This window comes from Staurois parvus, unplaced genomic scaffold (assembly GCF_062004578.1).
Source record: "Staurois parvus isolate SC_StPar_1 unplaced genomic scaffold, SC_StPar_1.0 ptg000562l, whole genome shotgun sequence".
Taxonomy (NCBI): Eukaryota; Metazoa; Chordata; class Amphibia; order Anura; family Ranidae; genus Staurois; species Staurois parvus.
Genome location: NW_028318358.1, coordinates 450,746 through 469,493, shown reverse-complemented (window position 1 = coordinate 469,493; position 18,748 = coordinate 450,746). Strand labels below are relative to the sequence as shown.

The 18,748-nt window shown below is 47.1% G+C and overlaps 1 protein-coding gene across 1 annotated transcript in view; it reads left to right on the top strand.

Moving 5' to 3' along the window:
* Nucleotides 1-696: 696 nt before the first annotated feature.
* The window catches only part of TMEM106C (transmembrane protein 106C), a 79,667-nt gene continuing 61,615 nt past the window's right edge, over nt 697-18,748 (top strand). Inside the window, exons 1-2 of the mRNA XM_089691375.1 lie at nt 697-790; nt 3,021-3,241. The gene's annotated coding sequence lies outside the window, so the exon portion shown is untranslated. The remainder of the gene's footprint in view (nt 791-3,020; nt 3,242-18,748) is intronic.

Sequence of the window (18,748 nt, the reverse complement as noted above, 5' to 3'; positions counted from 1 at the left end):
TTCCCATCGGAGTGACCATTTACATAGTCTGTTCCCATCGGAGTGACCCTTACATGAACGGTTCCCATCGGAGTGACCCTTTACATGGACTGTTCCCATCGGAGTGCTCCTTTACATGGACTGTTCCCATCGGAGTGACCCTTTACATAGTCTGTTCCCATCGGAGTGACCCTTACATGAACGGTTCCCATCGGAGTGACCCTTTACATGGACTGTTCCCATTGGAGTGCCCCTTTACATGGACTGTTCCCATCGGAGTGCCCCCTTACATGAACGGTTCCCATCGGAGTGCCCTTTACATGGACTGTTCCCATCGGAGTGCCCCTTTACATGGCCTGTTCCCATCGGAGTGCCCCCTTTACATGGACTGCTCCCATCGGAGTGCCCCTTTATTTCACTTGCCCCCCTCCCCCCCAGACTGGCTCGCATTGATCTGGAACGGCTGTACTGCAGTATCACAGATAGGGAGTGATTATAGTCCGCCCCTCCCCCGCACTCAGCACACTTCATATCATACAATCATTTCCTCTACATTTGCTGCCGATTGTTCCCCTTCCAGATGATAGATGGCGCTCTGTCACTCCACATAGCTACTGCACGTCCGTCCTCTCCGAAGTGTCGCTGCCTTCTGAGCAGAGCCCTAGCTCTGTCTAACTTCCCCCCACCGATGACGTCAAAGGGGCGGGGCTGAGAAGCGCCCAGGTAGGAACCTAGAGATTCCCTTGGTTGCTAAGAGACGGACACTGTTCTTGAAGATGACGTCAAAGGGGTGGGGCTGAGGAGCGCCCAGGTAGGAACCTAGAGAGTCCCTTGGTTGCTAAGAGACGGGCACTCTTCTTGAAGAAGCTGCATGCACGGTGCTGAGTGGAATGGAGGGGGCTGGCTGCAGAATGGAGCTCCATTTTGCAGGTCACATGTTACCTGTCCAGTGGAGCTCCACTATATGGCCTCTGATTGTTTGGATGTCATGTGATTGCTGTCAATATTGGAGCTCCATTCTGCAACCAATCTCGATTGTCTGAATAGAGCCCCGCCTCAGTCTAGACTCCTCCCTCCGATGAGGGAATAAGAAAGGGGTGGAGCAACTGTGAGCAGACAGCATGCGGAGCTGAGGAGCATGCAGGAGGAGTGCGAGTGAGCTGCTTTGTAGAGTTTACATCATCTGCTAGGAGACTGGCGCTGTGCTTGGAGAAGCTGCCTGCACGGCACTGTTCCCATCAGAGTGCCCCCTTACACGGCCTGTTCCTATCGGAGTGCCCCTTTACACGGCCTGTTCCCATCGGAGTGCCCACTTACATGGCCTGTTCCCATCGGAGTGCCCCCTTACACGGACTGTCCTCATCGGAGTGCCCCTTTATTTCACTTGCCCCTCCCCCCAGACTGGCTCGCATTGATCTGGAACGGCTGTACTGCAGTATCACAGTAGAAATGGATTGTAGTCCGCCCCTCCCCCGCACCCAGCACACTTCATATCATACAATCATTTCCCCTACATTGGCTGCCGATTGTTCCCCTTCCAGATGATAGATGGCGCTCTGTCACTCCGCATAGCTACTGCACGTCCGTCCTCTCTGAAGTGTCGCTGCCTTCTGAGCAGAGCCCTAGCTCTGTCTAGATTCCTCCCACAAATGACGTCAAAGGGGCGGGCTGAGAAGCGCCTAGGTAGGAACCTAGAGATTCTCTTGGTTGCTGAGATGGACACTGTGCTTGAAGATGACGTCAAAGGGGCGTGGCTGAGGAGCCGATGACGTCAAAAGGGCGGGGCTGAAGAGCACCCAGGTAGGAACCTAGAGATTCCATTGGTTGCTAAGAGATGGACACTGTTCTTGAAGAAGCTGCCTGCACGCTGCTGAGTGGAGTGGAGGGGGCTGGCTGCAGAATGGAGATGCACACTAGGCAGGAAATATGTGGCCTCCACTCTAACTTTAGTTAAGGTACACTCCACTTTTTTTTTTAATTTAATGAACTTTAATTTAACAACCAATAGACACAGCTAAACGATGTGGATGTGACGTTTTTCCTGTCACTTATTTCCTGTGTATATTTTTACAGAAACAGAGGAGGCTAGCTGCAGAATGGAGATCCATTTTGGAGGTCACATGCTACCTGTCAAGTAGAGCTCCACTATATAGCCTCTGATTGTTTGTTACATTTGAAAAAAAAGGGGGAGTGGATGTCATGTGATTGCTGTTTAAAATTGGAGCTCCTTTCTGCAACCAATCTCGATTATTTGAATAGAGCCCCGCCTCAGTCTAGACTCCTCCCTCTGATGAGGCAGTTAGAAAGGGGCAGAGCTATTGTGAGCAGCCAGGATGCGGAGCTGAGGAGCGCGCAGGAGGAATGCGTGTGAGTTGCTCTGTAGTGCTTACATCGGTTGGTAGGAGACTGGTGCAGTGCTTGGAGCAGCAGCCTGCAGGGTGCTGAGTGGAGTGTGATTGGCTGAGGTAGAGGCAGCTTCATGTCGGTCAATCAGATAACAAGTGGCTAAGGGTCCAGGCAGTCTGTGCTCTTTATCAGAGGGGTCACCTCTATGCTGCAGATCCAAAGCAGGGAGCCGGCCTGTGCAGATTGCCAGTGACCTCTGACCCCCCAGGTCCCATTAAGGCAGTGTTTCTCAACTCCAGTCCTCATGGACCCCCAACAGGTCATGTTTTCAGGATTTCCATTATTTTGCACAGGTGATTTGATCAGTTTCACTGCCTTAGTAATTACCACAGCTGTTTCATCTGAGGGAAATCCTGAAAACATGACCTGTTGGGGGTCCATGAGGACTGGAGTTGAGAAACACTGCATTAAGGGAACCCGTCTACAATACTGCTGCCATTACTAGGTGGTCCAGGATGTAATAGAACAAATTGTGGAGGATTGTATGAGCACAGCACACATTGTCAGATCAGATTGGTGGAGATCGCTGTTCAATCACATTTGACTTTTGACCCACACCATTATGGTCATATGATTGCTTGGGTAGGAGCTAACGATGGCAGATCATCATACAACTCACTGTTTATGTTTTACAGAGCCCCTCCCCCATACTAGGAGTCTAATTGGACGTGAAGTACCGTCAGCCTAATACTGGAAGAGCCGTCAACATGGACGCCAAATGTGTAAAGGTGTTGGAACAATGTTAGCACATGAGGGGACGGACATGAAGTATCAGATGGTGGGTGCAGTGAGCAGCAGACTCTGTCAGTACTTCATCCAGAAGACAGGTCCCAATGCAAGCACCATCAGAGCTCAGGTGAGTTCCGCTGCCAGCATCCTCAGACTCAAGGTGGGTCCCCATGCAAGCATCCTCAGACCCCAGGTGGGTCCCCATGCAAGAACCCTCAGAGCCCAGGTGGGTCCCCATGCAAGCACCCTCAGAGCCCAGGTGGGTCCCGACGCCAGCACCCTCAGAGCCCAGGTGGGTCCCGACGCCAGCACCCTCAGAGCCCAGGTGGGTCCCGACGCCAGCACCCTCAGAGCCCAGGTGGGTCCCGACGCCAGCACCCTCAGAGCCCAGGTGGGTCCCGACGCCAGCACCCTCAGAGCCCAGGTGGGTCCCGACGCCAGCACCCTCAGAGCCCAGGTGGGTCCCGACGCCAGCACCCTCAGAGCCCAGGTGGGTCCCGACGCCAGCACCCTCAGAGCCCAGGTGGGTCCCGACGCCAGCACCCTCAGAGCCCAGGTGGGTCCCGACGCCAGCACCCTCAGAGCCCAGGTGGGTCCCGACGCCAGCACCCTCAGAGCCCAGGTGGGTCCCGACGCCAGCACCCTCAGAGCCCAGGTGGGTCCCGACGCCAGCACCCTCAGAGCCCAGGTGGGTCCCGACGCCAGCACCCTCAGAGCCCAGGTGGGTCCCGACGCAAGCACCCTCAAACCCCAGGTGGGTCCTGTGGTGGTTTATGTAAGGATTTATTGTACTTATAAAGGGCGTGTCCCTTTCCCTTAGATGAAATATTACAGTGCCTCCAGCCGTTAAAATACGGCAAATATTTAGTAAACCAATCATTTGGACACCTTGATAATTTGATCACCACTTATTATTATACATTGAATTCTTTTATCCAGTATGATTTCGTACCATACACACAAAATTTGCCTTATAATAGATAAATATAAAAATTTATTTATGTACAAAAATTATATATATATTAACACAAAACGCAAAAGACTGGTGATAAATGAATATTGATACACACAATCAAAGATATACCCTACCAATGTAATACACAATAATAATGTTTCTAAATAATTAAATCAATATAACAATTTCTAAATGATACTGATTAAAATTAAATTTATTAATAACTAATAATTTCGAGTATCTCAAAGGTTATTTTCTCTCATTACGTGGCCATAGCAATGGAAGAATATATTCTCTGATAAATTATACTCTGATTATTAATATTTAATAAATTATGAAATATGAAAAAATTATAATATGACACCAAACAATTTTAACAGTAAAACAGGATCTCTCTACATATATATAACTACCCAATATAGTTGTGATACACTAAGGTAATTCTATGACTCTACACAACAGAGAAAATAGGCAATGCAAAATTAAATTAACAATCTCACCACACCCGGAATTCAGACTATGAAACTCTCCCGTGGATCAGCTGGCAATGGAACGCCTTTAGAATGATATCACAGGGCAAGTGATAGATATTTAATATGGGAGAATGTAGGAAGTTAGGAGTACAGAGGTTTAGCAATTTAGTAAAGTTTGGAAGTTTGAAAGGATGGAAGAGGGGTTATAGAGAGGTCTCTTCAGATGTCTTCAGATTCTTCTAATGAGGTCTTTCTTCAGTCAGGTTTTTCTTTTGATCAGTTTTTTTTTTTTGGATGTCTTTTTTTTTTCTTTCTAAAGTTGCATGGGCTTTTATACCAACTAATCCATTGTTCTAAGATACCCTCCCACCAGGCTTCTCGATTGGCTAGTTGAGAAATGTATGTACATAAGCTATTTCTCACCTGCCCGCCAGATGGCAGTCATGTATCATAGAACAATTTGAGTATTTGTGATGACTCATACCTCGGGTGGAATTTAAGGTAATTTCAGGGATTAAATATACGTCTTTTTCCAGATATATAAGTGATCATACCTATAATATTCTAAATAGGGACCATGGAATATATGTGTATATTCAGTTATTCCTTCCTGAAATACCATCTTCTCTGTTTCCTGATAAGACATACAACTGAGGCTAACTTACAATATATCTTACTTTTCATCATCTCAATACTCAAGTTAGTGATATATAATTCCCATTGCTGAATATTTGGTGGTGTGTGAAACCTATTCTTTATAACATCTCATTTATAATATGTTTTTGGTATACCTCTGTGGATGGATATATTCAATTCTTAGCCTTATGTCCTGAATTTAACCTTTTTGTTTTAGAACCAACATTTTCTATGGGTAGGGAAAAACTCTCTGTTTGCCTGGCTCTTGTATTGGAGTCATAGTAAACAACCATTAATACTTTCAACCTTGGTGGACAATAGCATATTGTGATAGTTTGAGAGGTCTGTTAGTTCATTACACTCCACAGGATTTTGAGTAAACTTTTGACCAGTGAATTTTCCCGTCTCATCATTGACCCCAATATACAAATAGTATTTGTGACAGTCCAAACAGTCTTTTGTCTTGTAAAATAACTCACTTCATTTCTTTAGCTGGATGGTCCTTCGACTTTTCAACCAAGACAAGTTAACCCCTTACATCCGGCAATGCTGAGTTGCTGTCATATAGGGTTACGTCTTGATAAAATCATGTTTTTGAGACATAATTTCAAAAGGCCCACAACAGTCCCGACGCAAGCACCCTCAAACCCCAGGTGGGTCCCGGTGCTAGCACCCTCAGATCCCAGGTGGGTCCTGATGCCAGCAGCCTCAGACTCCAGGTGGGTTCTGATGCTAACACCCTCATATCCGAGATGAGTCCCGATATCAGCACCCTCAAACTCAAGGTGAGTCCCAATACTAGGAACCTCAGACCCCAGGTGGGTCCTTACTGCAGGATCCTCAGACTCCAGCTGGGTCCCAATGCAAGCACACTCAGACCCAAGGTGGGCCTCGAAGTCAGCACCTTCAGACCCCAGGTGGGTCCCGGTAAAGAACCTTCAGATCCCAGGTGGATCCCAATGCCAGCACCCTCAGACCCCAGGTGGGTCCTGATGCCAGCACCCTCAGACCCCAGGTGGGTTCCGATGCTAACACCCTCATATCCGAGATGAGTCCCGATACCAGCACCCTCAGACTCCAGCTGGGTCCTGATGTAAGCACACTCAGACCCGAGGTGGGCCTCGAAGCCAGCACCTATAGACCCCAGGTGGGTCCCTGATGCAAGAACCTTCAGATTCCAGGTGGGCCCCGATGCCAGCACCCTCAGACCCCAGGTGGGCCCCATTGCCAGCACCCTCAGACCCCAGGTGGGCCCCATTGCCAGCACCCTCAGACCCCAGGTGGGCCCCATTGCCAGCACCCTCAGACCCCAGGTGGGCCCCAATGCCAGCACCCTCAGACCCCAGGTGGGCCCCAATGCCAGCACCCTCAGACCCCAGGTGGGCCCCAATGCCAGCACCCTCAGACCCCAGGTGGGCCCCAATGCCAGCACCCTCAGACCCCAGGTGGGCCCCAATGCCAGCACCCTCAGACCCCAGGTGGGCCCCAATGCCAGCACCCTCAGACCCCAGGTGGGCCCCAATGCCAGCACCCTCAGACCCCAGGTGGGCCCCAATGCCAGCACCCTCAGACCCCAGGTGGGCCCCAATGCCAGCACCCTCAGACCCCAGGTGGGCCCCAATGCCAGCACCCTCAGACCCCAGGTGGGCCCCAATGCCAGCACCCTCAGACCCCAGGTGGGCCCCAATGCCAGCACCCTCAGACCCCAGGTGGGCCCCAATGCCAGCACCCTCAGACCCCAGGTGGGCCCCGATGCCAGCACACTCAGACTCCAGCTGGGTCCTGATGTAAGCACACTCAGACCCGAGGTGGGCCTCGAAGCCAGCACCTTCAGACCCCAGGTGGGTCCCTGATGCAAGAACCTTCAGATCCCAGGTGGGCCCTGATGCCAGCACCCTCAGACCCCTGGCGGGTTCCGATGCCAGCACCCTCAGACCCCTGGCGGGTTCCGATGCCAGCACCCTCATACTCCTGGCGGGTTCCAATGCCAGCACCCTCAGACCCCTGGTGGGTTCCAATGCCAGCACCCTTAGACCCCAAGAGAGCCCCAAAACCTGCACCCTCAAGACCCCAGGTGGGTCCCAGTGCCAGCCAGCTCAACCTCATGGTCTTGTACCTACAACACTAAAATGGACTCGGCCTCGCAGTCTGGGCTGGCACTAAAGCAGCCTGGGTCAAAGCTAAACAACTTCATCCAACCCTAGCTGTCTGGTCCAAGCCTAAGGGGTCGGTCTAATGGCCTGGGCTGTCACTGACTGCCTGAGCCATCACAAATGGTTGTGGCTTAACGGTATGGGCTGGTATTAACAGGTTTGGGCGACACTAAAGGCCCCAGCTTGTAAGGTACAGACAAAGAGCTGTACTTTCTGTCTGCAGTAGCTTGACATTGCACACACTATTTGCTGATTGCAGGTGTAATGCTTCACAGGCTTCTAAGAAAAATAAATAAATGCACATTTGTTTACCTGCAAGAAAATGTGCATTTATTTTTAAAAAGCTATCGTTCAAGCCTGTGTGGTGACGAAACCCATAGGCTTCTACGACATAGCCCCCGGTCACATCGGCTGTAATTTGGCATACGGTTTGCATGCCAGGCGACTTGAAAATAGTATGCCAAGTCGCACCCTATTGTCCACAATTACAGTGGTCAAATCGGTGCGGTTCCGACTTGGCCGGAACTGCACCGATTTCTAAAGTAGTACACGCACTACTTTTCATGCAATTTGCATAGACATCTGTGTCAGATGTCTTGCAAATCGCACCTGAAATCGGCATGTCCCCTGACTTTGAAATCGTGTGATTTTACTGTAAGTCGCACGATTTCAAAGTTGGGCTTGATGTGACCGGGGTGTTATCCATTGTCTGCGCTTCCTCCTCTCCCTGCAGCCCACCACTGGTTGATATAAGGAAGATGAGGTTTTGTCCGGACTACAGCAGCCTGAAAATAGGCAATTATATGCAACTTTCTGTCACAGGTTAGTTAGTATAGATGGGACAGCTGCAGCTTTACACCAAGGTTGTAGCATAAAAATGGGTACGTACGCTTTTTTTTTTATTCCCATACCTTTCCTTTAGGACCCATTCACACTAGGAACCGCAAGAAAATTGCACAGGAACACTGTGCTTGTGAATGGCACAATAACAGTACTTCTATGCAGTGCATTTTTAATTAATTCATTTAAATGGGCTGAAGTCACACCACACTGCACCATAAATAGTGCATCCACTACTTTTTGAATTGCAATGCAACTGGATTACATGGTAGTTTTGCACCATGCAGGTAAACACACTGCGTTTGCGACCTGCATTTGATGTGTTAATTTTGCATTGACACCTGCTGCAGATTGCAAGGGCAGTGAGATTGGAATGGGGTGTGGGAAACTGGCACAGGAACGTGGGTATCCTGTACCGCATTCTAGTGTGAACGGACCCTTAACATTAAGAAAAATGAAATAAGTGATTATAACTACAGATTTTCTAGAACTATGGATACAACACCACAACCTGGAAGAATATTTACCACAATCATGAAAAAAACCTGCAAATTACATAGAGGTGGGATTCTCATCACGTTTGGTGAAATTGCTGGTCTTTCCATCTTCAGAACTCTGTGTTTTAGATTTCTCGGATAGGAATGATCAGTCCACATAGACATGGTCAGTCCTTTACCCTAGGTTCACACCTAAGCATTTTCTGCAGCATTTTGCAGAAACGCAGTACAGTCCATTTAACATGATCTCCTATGGGACATGTTCATATCTGTGCGTTTTCACCCAGTATGTTCTTTGGAAAGGGTCAGGGACTTTTTTTTTAATGCAAAAAGTTGCAATTTTAGTTCTATGAACTTCAATGGAAATGCTGCAGAAAAGCATGTAGTGCGTTTTTTTGCTACATTTTTTGCTGCATTTTGCTTTTAAATCTGCCTAGCAACAAGAAAAATACAAAAAATAAAACGCAAAACACATCAAAAACGCGTCAAGAAAGCAGGTGCAAAAACAAAAAACACAACGCAATGCAGAAACGGCTCAAACGCAACCTGCATAGGTGTGAACCTAGCCTTGCAGAGGCGTAGCTAGAACCTTCAGGGCCTTGATGCAAGTAAACATGAATGGCCTCCCTTACTCCCCCTTCAAAAAAGCATCTGCCAGCAATGAAAGGGTTAATCCTGTCCAGCCACCAGGGAACTTCTAGCAATGAAACTTTCATTTCTAGAAGATCCCCTGTGACTGGCCAGGATTAACCCTTTCATTGCTGGCAGATGACATCCCAGTTGAAATGCATGAATAACCATTTCAGATCTGTGTTGGAGGTCTATGATTAACCATTTAATTGCTAGCAAATCACTAGTGGAAATGCATATTTCCACCAGGGATCTGCTAGCAATGAAATGGTTAATCTCTTACTGGGTACCCAGGGTCCTAGCTGTCACGAATGTCCCCTCTCTGACATCTCTGATTTCGGGAAGGGTATGGGGTAAGTACTGGAGGCACTTTTGCAGCAGAGAGGACTTATGCAAGAAGGGACACAATGTACAGACTTGAAGAATTCTTATAGAGAACACTAGACCTGGATGTGGTCTTCTTTTTAATCCTTTCACTGCCAGGTCCGCACATCATACAGATCTGACGGGAGGGGGGGGGGCTTATACACAATTCAGTGCCTGCAGCCACCGGGATTGCAAGGTGGGCCCCGATGCCAGCACCCTAAGACCTCAGGAGAGCCCCGATGTAAGCACCCTTAAACTTATTGTGGGTCCTCGTTACAGCACCCTCAGATCCTAGGTGGGCCCCAATGTAAGCATTCTCAGGACCCAGGTGGGATCCGATTTTAGCACCCTCAGACCCCAGGTGGGTCCCGATGCCAGCTCCCTCAAACCGCAGGTGGGCTTCGAATCGATCAACCTCAGACCCCTGGTGGACCCCAATGTCAGCACCCTCAAACCCCAGGTGGATCCCGATGCCAGCACCCTCAGACCCCAGGAGGTCCCCATTGCCAGCACCCTCAGACGAGCCCCGATGTCAGCACCCTCAGACCCAAGGTGGGTCCCGATGCTCACACCCTTAGACTCCAGGTGGGTCCTGATCCCAGCACCCTAAGACCCCATGAAGGCCCCAACGACAGCACCCTTAGACCCCAGGAGATCCCCGATGCCAGCACCCTCAGACCCAAGGAAGGGCCCAATACCAGCACCCTCAGACCCCAGGTGGGTCCCCATGCAGGCACCCTCAGACCCCAGGTGGGTCCCCATGCAAACACCCTCGGACCCAAGGTGGGCCCCGATGCAAGCACCTTCAGACGCCAGGTGGGTCCCAATGCAAGCACCCTCAGACTCCAGGTGGGTCCCGATGCCAGCACTCTAAGACCCCAGGGAGGTCCCGATGAAAGCACCCTCAGATCCCAGGTGGGTCCTGATGCCACTGGGATTGTGTGTAAATCGTTTGAACCCTGCATGTCTCATTAAACAGAACCTGTCACCAAAATATCATCACATAGGAGTCTTTTGGCCGCTATGTGATTAAAAAAAAAAAAAAAAGCAAAAAAAAAAAAAATGTTTTTCTAAATGCAAAAATTAATACTAAAATTACACCCAAGCATACAAAATCAGCCCCCTCCCCCCAATAAAAATGTTGAGGCCCCCCGATCCCCACATATACCCACATGTACAAAGGTAAATGCACGTGCCGGGGAGCACCTACAGATGAAAATGATGTTTGCGATACACGTTCAACACTTTTGAAGTGTTGCCTATAGAAAACACAGAGTACTGAAGTTTGTTGCCATTTCAGGGGCGCACACAAATTTAAGGTTTGACATGTTGACTGTCATGCCTTCAGCAATTTGTTCTTTGTTAATTAGGCATTATTAGTATGCCTTATCAGTTTGTAATTCTCTGTTCATTGTGTAACTGCTCCATCTAGTGGCTGTTTGTATACACTGCATCTTTTCACAGTAGAAGTTTGACCCATTTCAGCTTCCATAGCTTGTAGCCTATGAACTCTGATTACATCATCAGCCATGCTCATAGCAGCCATTTCCTCATCACAGACTCCATTCCTGTGGTATGCTGGTAGGATCCAGCCCTCACATTCAGGTTCACAATAGCATCGTCGGTACGTCTACACACATGTCTATATCTTATGCATCTGTGTTTTATGTAACCTACATGTCTTACATGTGTTTATATGTGCATTGCCTTACTGTAATGTATAATATGCTTTGTCACATGGCAGACAGTGTTACTAAGCGCCTTATTTTCTGTTCCTCAGTTTCACCTCTTATATCTTTGCAATAAAGACAAAGTTGGACGTTGCTTCTTTGTCAACTCATTGCCGAGAAAGGTTTAGCTGTCTGTCAAGCTATGTACCTTCACACATAAGGAGGACAGAACAGTGAAACGACGGCTTCTTACAAGCTGGATACGAGGGCTGCGACTCCTGAAGTCCTGACTGCAGTGAAACGACGGCTTCTTACAAGCTGGATACGAGGACTGCGACTCCTGAAGTCCTGACTGCAGCGAAACGGTGGCTTCTCACAAGCTGGATAAGAGGAACTACGCAGCATCGCCACCCGCAGCGGTTGCAAGTGTGCTAACCCGTTCACAGCATCATCATGTCAGCAAGGGAATCCGGACAGTTCGAGACAAGGTCTCGCATCTCAGTTAACTCCAGAAGCTCAGGGAGATCTTTGAGCAGCTCCACCGTCGCCATTGCCCGCGCGAAGGCCGAAGCCGCCAAAACCCGCGCGACATTTGCCGAACAAGAAAGACAATTACAAATAGAGAAAGCATGCACGGAAGCAGCTCTAGAAAAGCTAACTGTGGAAAAAGAAGCTGCAGCTGCTGTAGCAGAAGCAGAGGCTTTAGAGGAAGCAGCAAACTTCACAAGCGATAGACTCAGCTACATAAGTAGGCCCGAACCCAGTCTTCACAATAACTTGCAACGCACTTCAGATTACGTACTGCAACATGCTAAGTCAGAAGACGGCCTAAATCCAGGTCCAAGAGCGACATCAACCCCTGCTAAGGAGCTCCAACAGACTCCAGTCATACAACAAGCGACCTCAGTTAACCAAAGACCCTGCATGGAACAAGTCGACGGTTCCATAGAACATCAACCCTCAATGCAACCTGCATTCAAACCCACAAATGATCGCAGTATGGTCAAACCCTTTAAGGAAGAACAAGTAGATGGTGCCTATTACAGCAACAATCTGTCAAACAGAGATACAGGTATGTCAGATTTTCTAAAATTCTTTGCCCGACGTGAGTTAATAACCAAGGGACTCTCCAAGTTTAATGACAGACCTGAAAGCTATAGGTCATGGCGATCATCATTCAGGAATAATATTAGAGATCTGGATCTGTCTGCATGTGAAGAAGTAGATCTTCTTGTCAAGTGGCTAGGAAATGAGTCGACAGAGCATGCAAGGCGGAGTAGAGACATTAATATTAACTACCCAATCAGAGGGTTAAACATGATATGGGAGAGACTTGAGGAGTGTTACGGCTCACCAGAAGTGATAGAGAACGCACTTTTCAAAAGAATTGAGGATTTCCCTAAGATCCAAAACAAAGATTCCCAGAAGCTAAGAGAACTGAGTGATCTGTTAACAGAGCTACAAGTTGCCAAAACTGAAGGAGACTTACAAGGTCTGGCATTCTTAGATACTGCACGTGGTGTAAACCCCATAGTACAAAAATTACCGTACAACCTGCAAGAGAAGTGGATTGCTCAAGGCTCCAGGTACAAGCAACAGTACGATGTCTCGTTCCCTCCATTCTCTTTCTTTATGGACTTCGTGCACCAACAAGCAAAAACTAGGAATGATCCCAGGTTTAACTTCTCGATGTTTGACACCGCTTACCCCAAATCAGGTAAACCTATCTCACTTCGTAACATGAAAGGTACACCGGTTGCAGTACACAAAACCAGTGTGTCTCTTAAAGACTCCTCAAACAAAACCTACAGTACTACAGAGTCTGAGACGATCTCCACAAAGGACCCATGCAGAGAATGTCCTCTACATAAGAAACCACACTCATTGTTGAAATGCAGAGGATTTAGAGGAAAACTTCTCAGGGATCGCAGAACTTTCCTCAAGGAAAACCACATTTGCTACAGGTGTTGTGCCTCAATCTCTCATCAGCAAAGGACTGCACAGCGAACATCAAATGCTCGGAATGCAACAGTGAAGCGCACAATACAGCTTTACACCCTGGGCCAGCCCCATGGACTCTCACACCCCCAGACCAGGCTGTAGAGCACGGCGGGGAGGAGGGAGACACAGTACCTCCTGAAGTGACACCCCAGTGCACCCAAGTCTGTGGAGAAGGTCTTAGTAACAAATCTTGCTCCAAGATTTGTCTTGTTACAGTTTACCCCATCGGTCATAAAGAGAAAGCGGTAAGGTTGTATGCCATCCTTGATGACCAAAGCAATAGATCTCTTGCAAACTCAGCCTTCTTTGATATCTTCAGTATTAAAGGACACTGCTCTTCATATTCACTTAAAACTTGCGCTGGTGTGAGTGAAGAAAAAGGCAGAAGAGCTACTGGTTTCCAAGTCGAATCCATAAATAGTGAAGCATCCCTGCAACTACCTACCTTGATTGAATGCAATCAGATCCCAAACAATAGAGAAGAGATTCCTACACCTGAGGCAGCATTACATCATGAACATTTAAAGACCATAGCGCATCTCATACCTGCACTCGACCCAAAGGCCCAAATAGTACTTCTCCTTGGGAGAGATATCATAAGAGTCCACAAGGTAAGAAAACAAATAAATGGTCCTCATAGTTCTCCATATGCTCAGAAGCTTGACCTGGGGTGGGTCATCATAGGTGATGTTTGCCTAGGAAATGTTCACAAGCCAACCACAGTGAATTCTCTTTACACAAATACCTTGGAGAATGGACGTCCATCCCTCTTTCAGCCTTGTCCTAACAGATTCCTTCTAAGAGAGAAGCCGGCAAGTGTGCTATATCCTGACTTTACAGAAACCGAGAACCACTCTTGCAGTGAAGACCAAGATCACTTGGGGTGCACGGTGTTCCAGAGGACAAAGGAAGACCACAAGATAGCTCCCTCTATTGAAGATGAGGCCTTCTTGGGTATAATGGAACAAGGATTCTTCACGGATAAAACAAACACCTGGGTTGCACCACTACCTTTCAAAACACAGAGACGTCATCTTCCCAACAACAGGTATCAGGCCTTAAAACGCTTCTGTTCACTTAGACGCAACTTTCAGAAAAGACCAGAGATGATGGAACATTTCTTCTTATTCATGAAAAAGATGTTTGAGAACAATCATGCAGAAGTAGCTCCACCCCTAAAAGAAAAAGAAGAATGCTGGTATCTACCAATCTTCGGCGTTTACCACCCTAAGAAGCCAGGACGAATCCGAGTGGTATTTGACTCCAGTTCACAGTATGAGGGAGTCTCTCTCAATGATGTCCTTTTGACAGGACCAGACCTCAATAACACACTTCTCGGTGTCCTCATCAGATTCCGTAAAGAACCCATCGCTATAGTTGCCGACATACAACAAATGTTCTATTGTTTCCTAGTAAAAGAAGAGCACAGGAACTTCTTGAGATTTCTTTGGTTCAAGGACAATGACCCTACTCAAGACATCATAGAATATCGCATGAAGGTCCATGTTTTTGGCAACAGCCCATCTCCAGCTGTCGCTATTTATGGACTCAGACTCTCTGCTCAAGAAGGTGAAAAAGACTATGGGAAAGACGTTAAGAAGTTTGTTGAAAGAGACTTCTATGTAGATGATGGCTTAAAGTCGCTTCCCTCACCAGAGGCTGCAATCAGTCTACTCAAAAGGACCCAGAGTATGCTTTCCTGTTCAAACCTCAGACTTCATAAGATAGCTTCAAACAGCAAAGTTGTTATGGAAGCCTTCTCTACTCAAGATCATGCCAGTGATTTGAAAGATCTAGACTTAGCGACAGACCCGATAGCCCTGCAGCGCAGCCTAGGGCTCAGCTGGGACCTCAAATCTGACACCTTTACCTTTCAGGTCGACCAAGAGCAAAAGCCTTTCAAACGACATGGAGTGTTATCTACCATTAACAGTCTATATGATCCACTTGGATTTGCAGCTCCTGTGATCATCCAAGGTAAGACTCTGCTCAGAGAGTTAACCACAGATACGTGTGATTGGGATTCGCCACTTCCCTCAGAGAAAGAAGCACTATGGATAGCATGGAGAAACTCTCTACAGGCATTATCTAACTTACATATCTATAGGCCATATGCCCACTTCTCCCCTGCAGAAGTTCAGTCTAGGCAGCTGTGCATATTTTGTGATGCTTCGGTAAAAGCAATCGCTGCAGTCGCTTACCTTAAAACTATAAACATTAAAGGTCAAGTCCAAATTGGCTTTGTAATGGGCAAGGCAAAATTGGCACCAAGCCCTGAGATTACCATACCAAGACTGGAACTTTGTGCCGCTGTTCTGGCAGTAGAGCTGGCAGATCTCATTGTGTCAGAAATAGATATAAAACTTGTCAGTACAATGTTTCATACAGACAGCAAAGTAGTATTGGGCTACATTTACAATGAGACTAGGAGATTCTATGTCTATGTTCATAACAGAGTTCAAAGAATTAGGAGGTCAACACAGCCTACCCAGTGGTGCTATGTACCAACTGACCTCAACCCAGCAGACCATGCTACAAGAGCTGTTCCAGCAGCTCACCTTAAAGATACTACGTGGTTCACAGGGCCACCATTCCTCTACAAACCTGTACTTGACACCCTGGAGAAATACTCATTTCAGCTATTAGAACCAAATGCTGATGCAGAGATTCGTCCTCATATTTCTGTACTCACCACAAGAGTTTCTCACAAAGAGCTTGGATCCAAACGATTCAACAAGTTTTCTACGTGGAAATCACTGAACAGAGCTATAGCCGGCTTGATCCACATAGCCAGATCCTTTAGAGCCACACCTACAGGATCAGATCACTGCAAAGGTTGGCATTACTGTCACAAGGCCCATACAGTGGATGAGCTCACACAGGCCAGAGACGTTGTCATCCGTTGTATCCAACAAGAGGTTTATACTCAAGAATTTGAACTCATCCAAAATCAAAAGAGTGTTCCTAAAGACAGTTCCCTCAAGAGGCTTGACCCCTTCATAGATGCTAATGGACTGTTGAGAGTTGGGGGACGTATTTCAAATGCAAAGTTCGAGAGTAAAGAATGTAGTCCCATAATAATTCCAAGCAATCACATTGCATCTTTACTTGTGCAACACTACCATGAGAAGACTAAACATCAGGGACGTTTGTTCACTGAAGGAGCTTTACGTACAGCTGGATTTTGGGTAGTGGGAGCGAAAAGACTTGTGAGTTGTCTTATTTTCAAATGTGTCACTTGCAAAAAACTACGTGGTATGTTTCAGTCACAGAAGATGGCTAACCTCCCTGCGGACCGACTCAGTATAGAACCTCCCTTTACTAATGTTGGTCTTGACGTGTTTGGTCCCTGGTCTGTCACCACACGGCACACTAGAGGAGGCCAGGCAAACAGCAAACGCTGGGCAGTTATATTTACATGCATGAGTATCAGGGCTGTGCATATAGAAGTTATCGAGTCTTTAGACACATCCAGCTTTATAAATGCTCTCAGACGTTTCATCTCCATCAGAGGCCCAGTTAAACTAATCCGCTCTGATAGAGGTACCAACTTCGTTGGGGCCTGCAAAGAACTGCATATCCCCTCAAACATTGACAGTGACCATGTAGAGAGATATCTTGCCGCCCAAGACTGTAAATGGACATTCAACCCCCCACATGCGTCTCACATGGGAGGCTCTTGGGAGCGTATGATTGGCATAGCTCGCCGGATCCTTGATTCTGTCTTTCTACAGCTGGGAACTTCGAGGCTCACCCATGAAACCCTCTCAACCTTCATGGCCGAAGTAGTGGCGATCATGAACGCCAGACCTTTGACTTCAATATCCAGTGATCCAGAAGATCCCTTCTTGCTCACCCCTTCCACTCTTCTCACCCAAAAAGTCGGTACAGCATCGGCTCCTCCTGGTGAATTTAGTGCTAAAGACTTGTACAAGTGTCAGTGGAGACGAGTGCAGACTCTAGCAGATACCTTCTGGGATAAATGGAGAAAACAATACATCTCTACTCTACAAGTCCGGAATAAATGGCAAACCAGCAAACCCAATATGGAGGTTGGTAATGTTGTTCTTGTCAAAGACTCTCAGTCAAGAAGAAATGACTGGCCTTTGGGACTGATAACCAAGGTGTTCCCAAGTGAAGATGGGAAAGTCAGAAAAGTGGAGGTCAAGGTCTGCAGACAACAGGAGCCCAAACTCTTCCTCAGACCCGTTACTGAACTGGTTTTGTTGCTCTCTCCAGGGGTGATTTAATGTGGTATCCTTTAGATACCAGACGGGGAGTGTCATGCCTTCAGCAATTTGTTCTTTGTTAATTAGGCATTATTAGTATGCCTTATCAGTTTGTAATTCTCTGTTCATTGTGTAACTGCTCCATCTAGTGGCTGTTTGTATACACTGCATCTTTTCACAGTAGAAGTTTGACCCATTTCAGCTTCCATAGCTTGTAGCCTATGAACTCTGATTACATCATCAGCCATGCTCATAGCAGCCATTTCCTCATCACAGACTCCATTCCTGTGGTATGCTGGTAGGATCCAGCCCTCACATTCAGGTTCACAATAGCATCGTCGGTACGTCTACACACATGTCTATATCTTATGCATCTGTGTTTTATGTAACCTACATGTCTTACATGTGTTTATATGTGCATTGCCTTACTGTAATGTATAATATGCTTTGTCACATGGCAGACAGTGTTACTAAGCGCCTTATTTTCTGTTCCTCAGTTTCACCTCTTATATCTTTGCAATAAAGACAAAGTTGGACGTTGCTTCTTTGTCAACTCATTGCCGAGAAAGGTTTAGCTGTCTGTCAAGCTATGTACCTTCACACATAAGGAGGACAGAACATTGACTATCTAATTACTCTGTATAACCTCTTGTTTTATATTATATCAAAATCTGGGTCATTTATTGTGTTTGTTTGCCCTAAAATTTACTCAAGTGTTTTTTTACTGAAATTTTGCATTTACTAGACCTTTGCAGTAATATTGCAAGACCTATAAAAAAAATTGGAACTACTGCCATTTTATTCTGTAGGGTGTGTGCGTTCAGAACAATGTTTAGGGGTTTTATTTAATCTTCAGGCCTGAAATTATATTTTAAATGTGTGCAAAAAAAAAATTAAAAAAATGCTAAATCTGCTCTGGCAGCAAAAGGGTTAAATGATCAGACATCTGTTATTTCAGTGTAGAAGACCCCACAATGACCGAAGTGCTTCTTAAAGAGCCCCTGTCCCCTATTTGTGTGGTTGATGAGTGATGTAGAGAGAACCATCCCCATAATCACTATTGTACCCAGAGGGGATGATCTACTTTTTAGGGATGTCAGATCAGTGTGTATTTCACCCGTGGCTTCCACTGCCACCCCCCCCCTCCCCCCCCAAGTGCCAGTGGAGGGGGATGCAGGCATCAG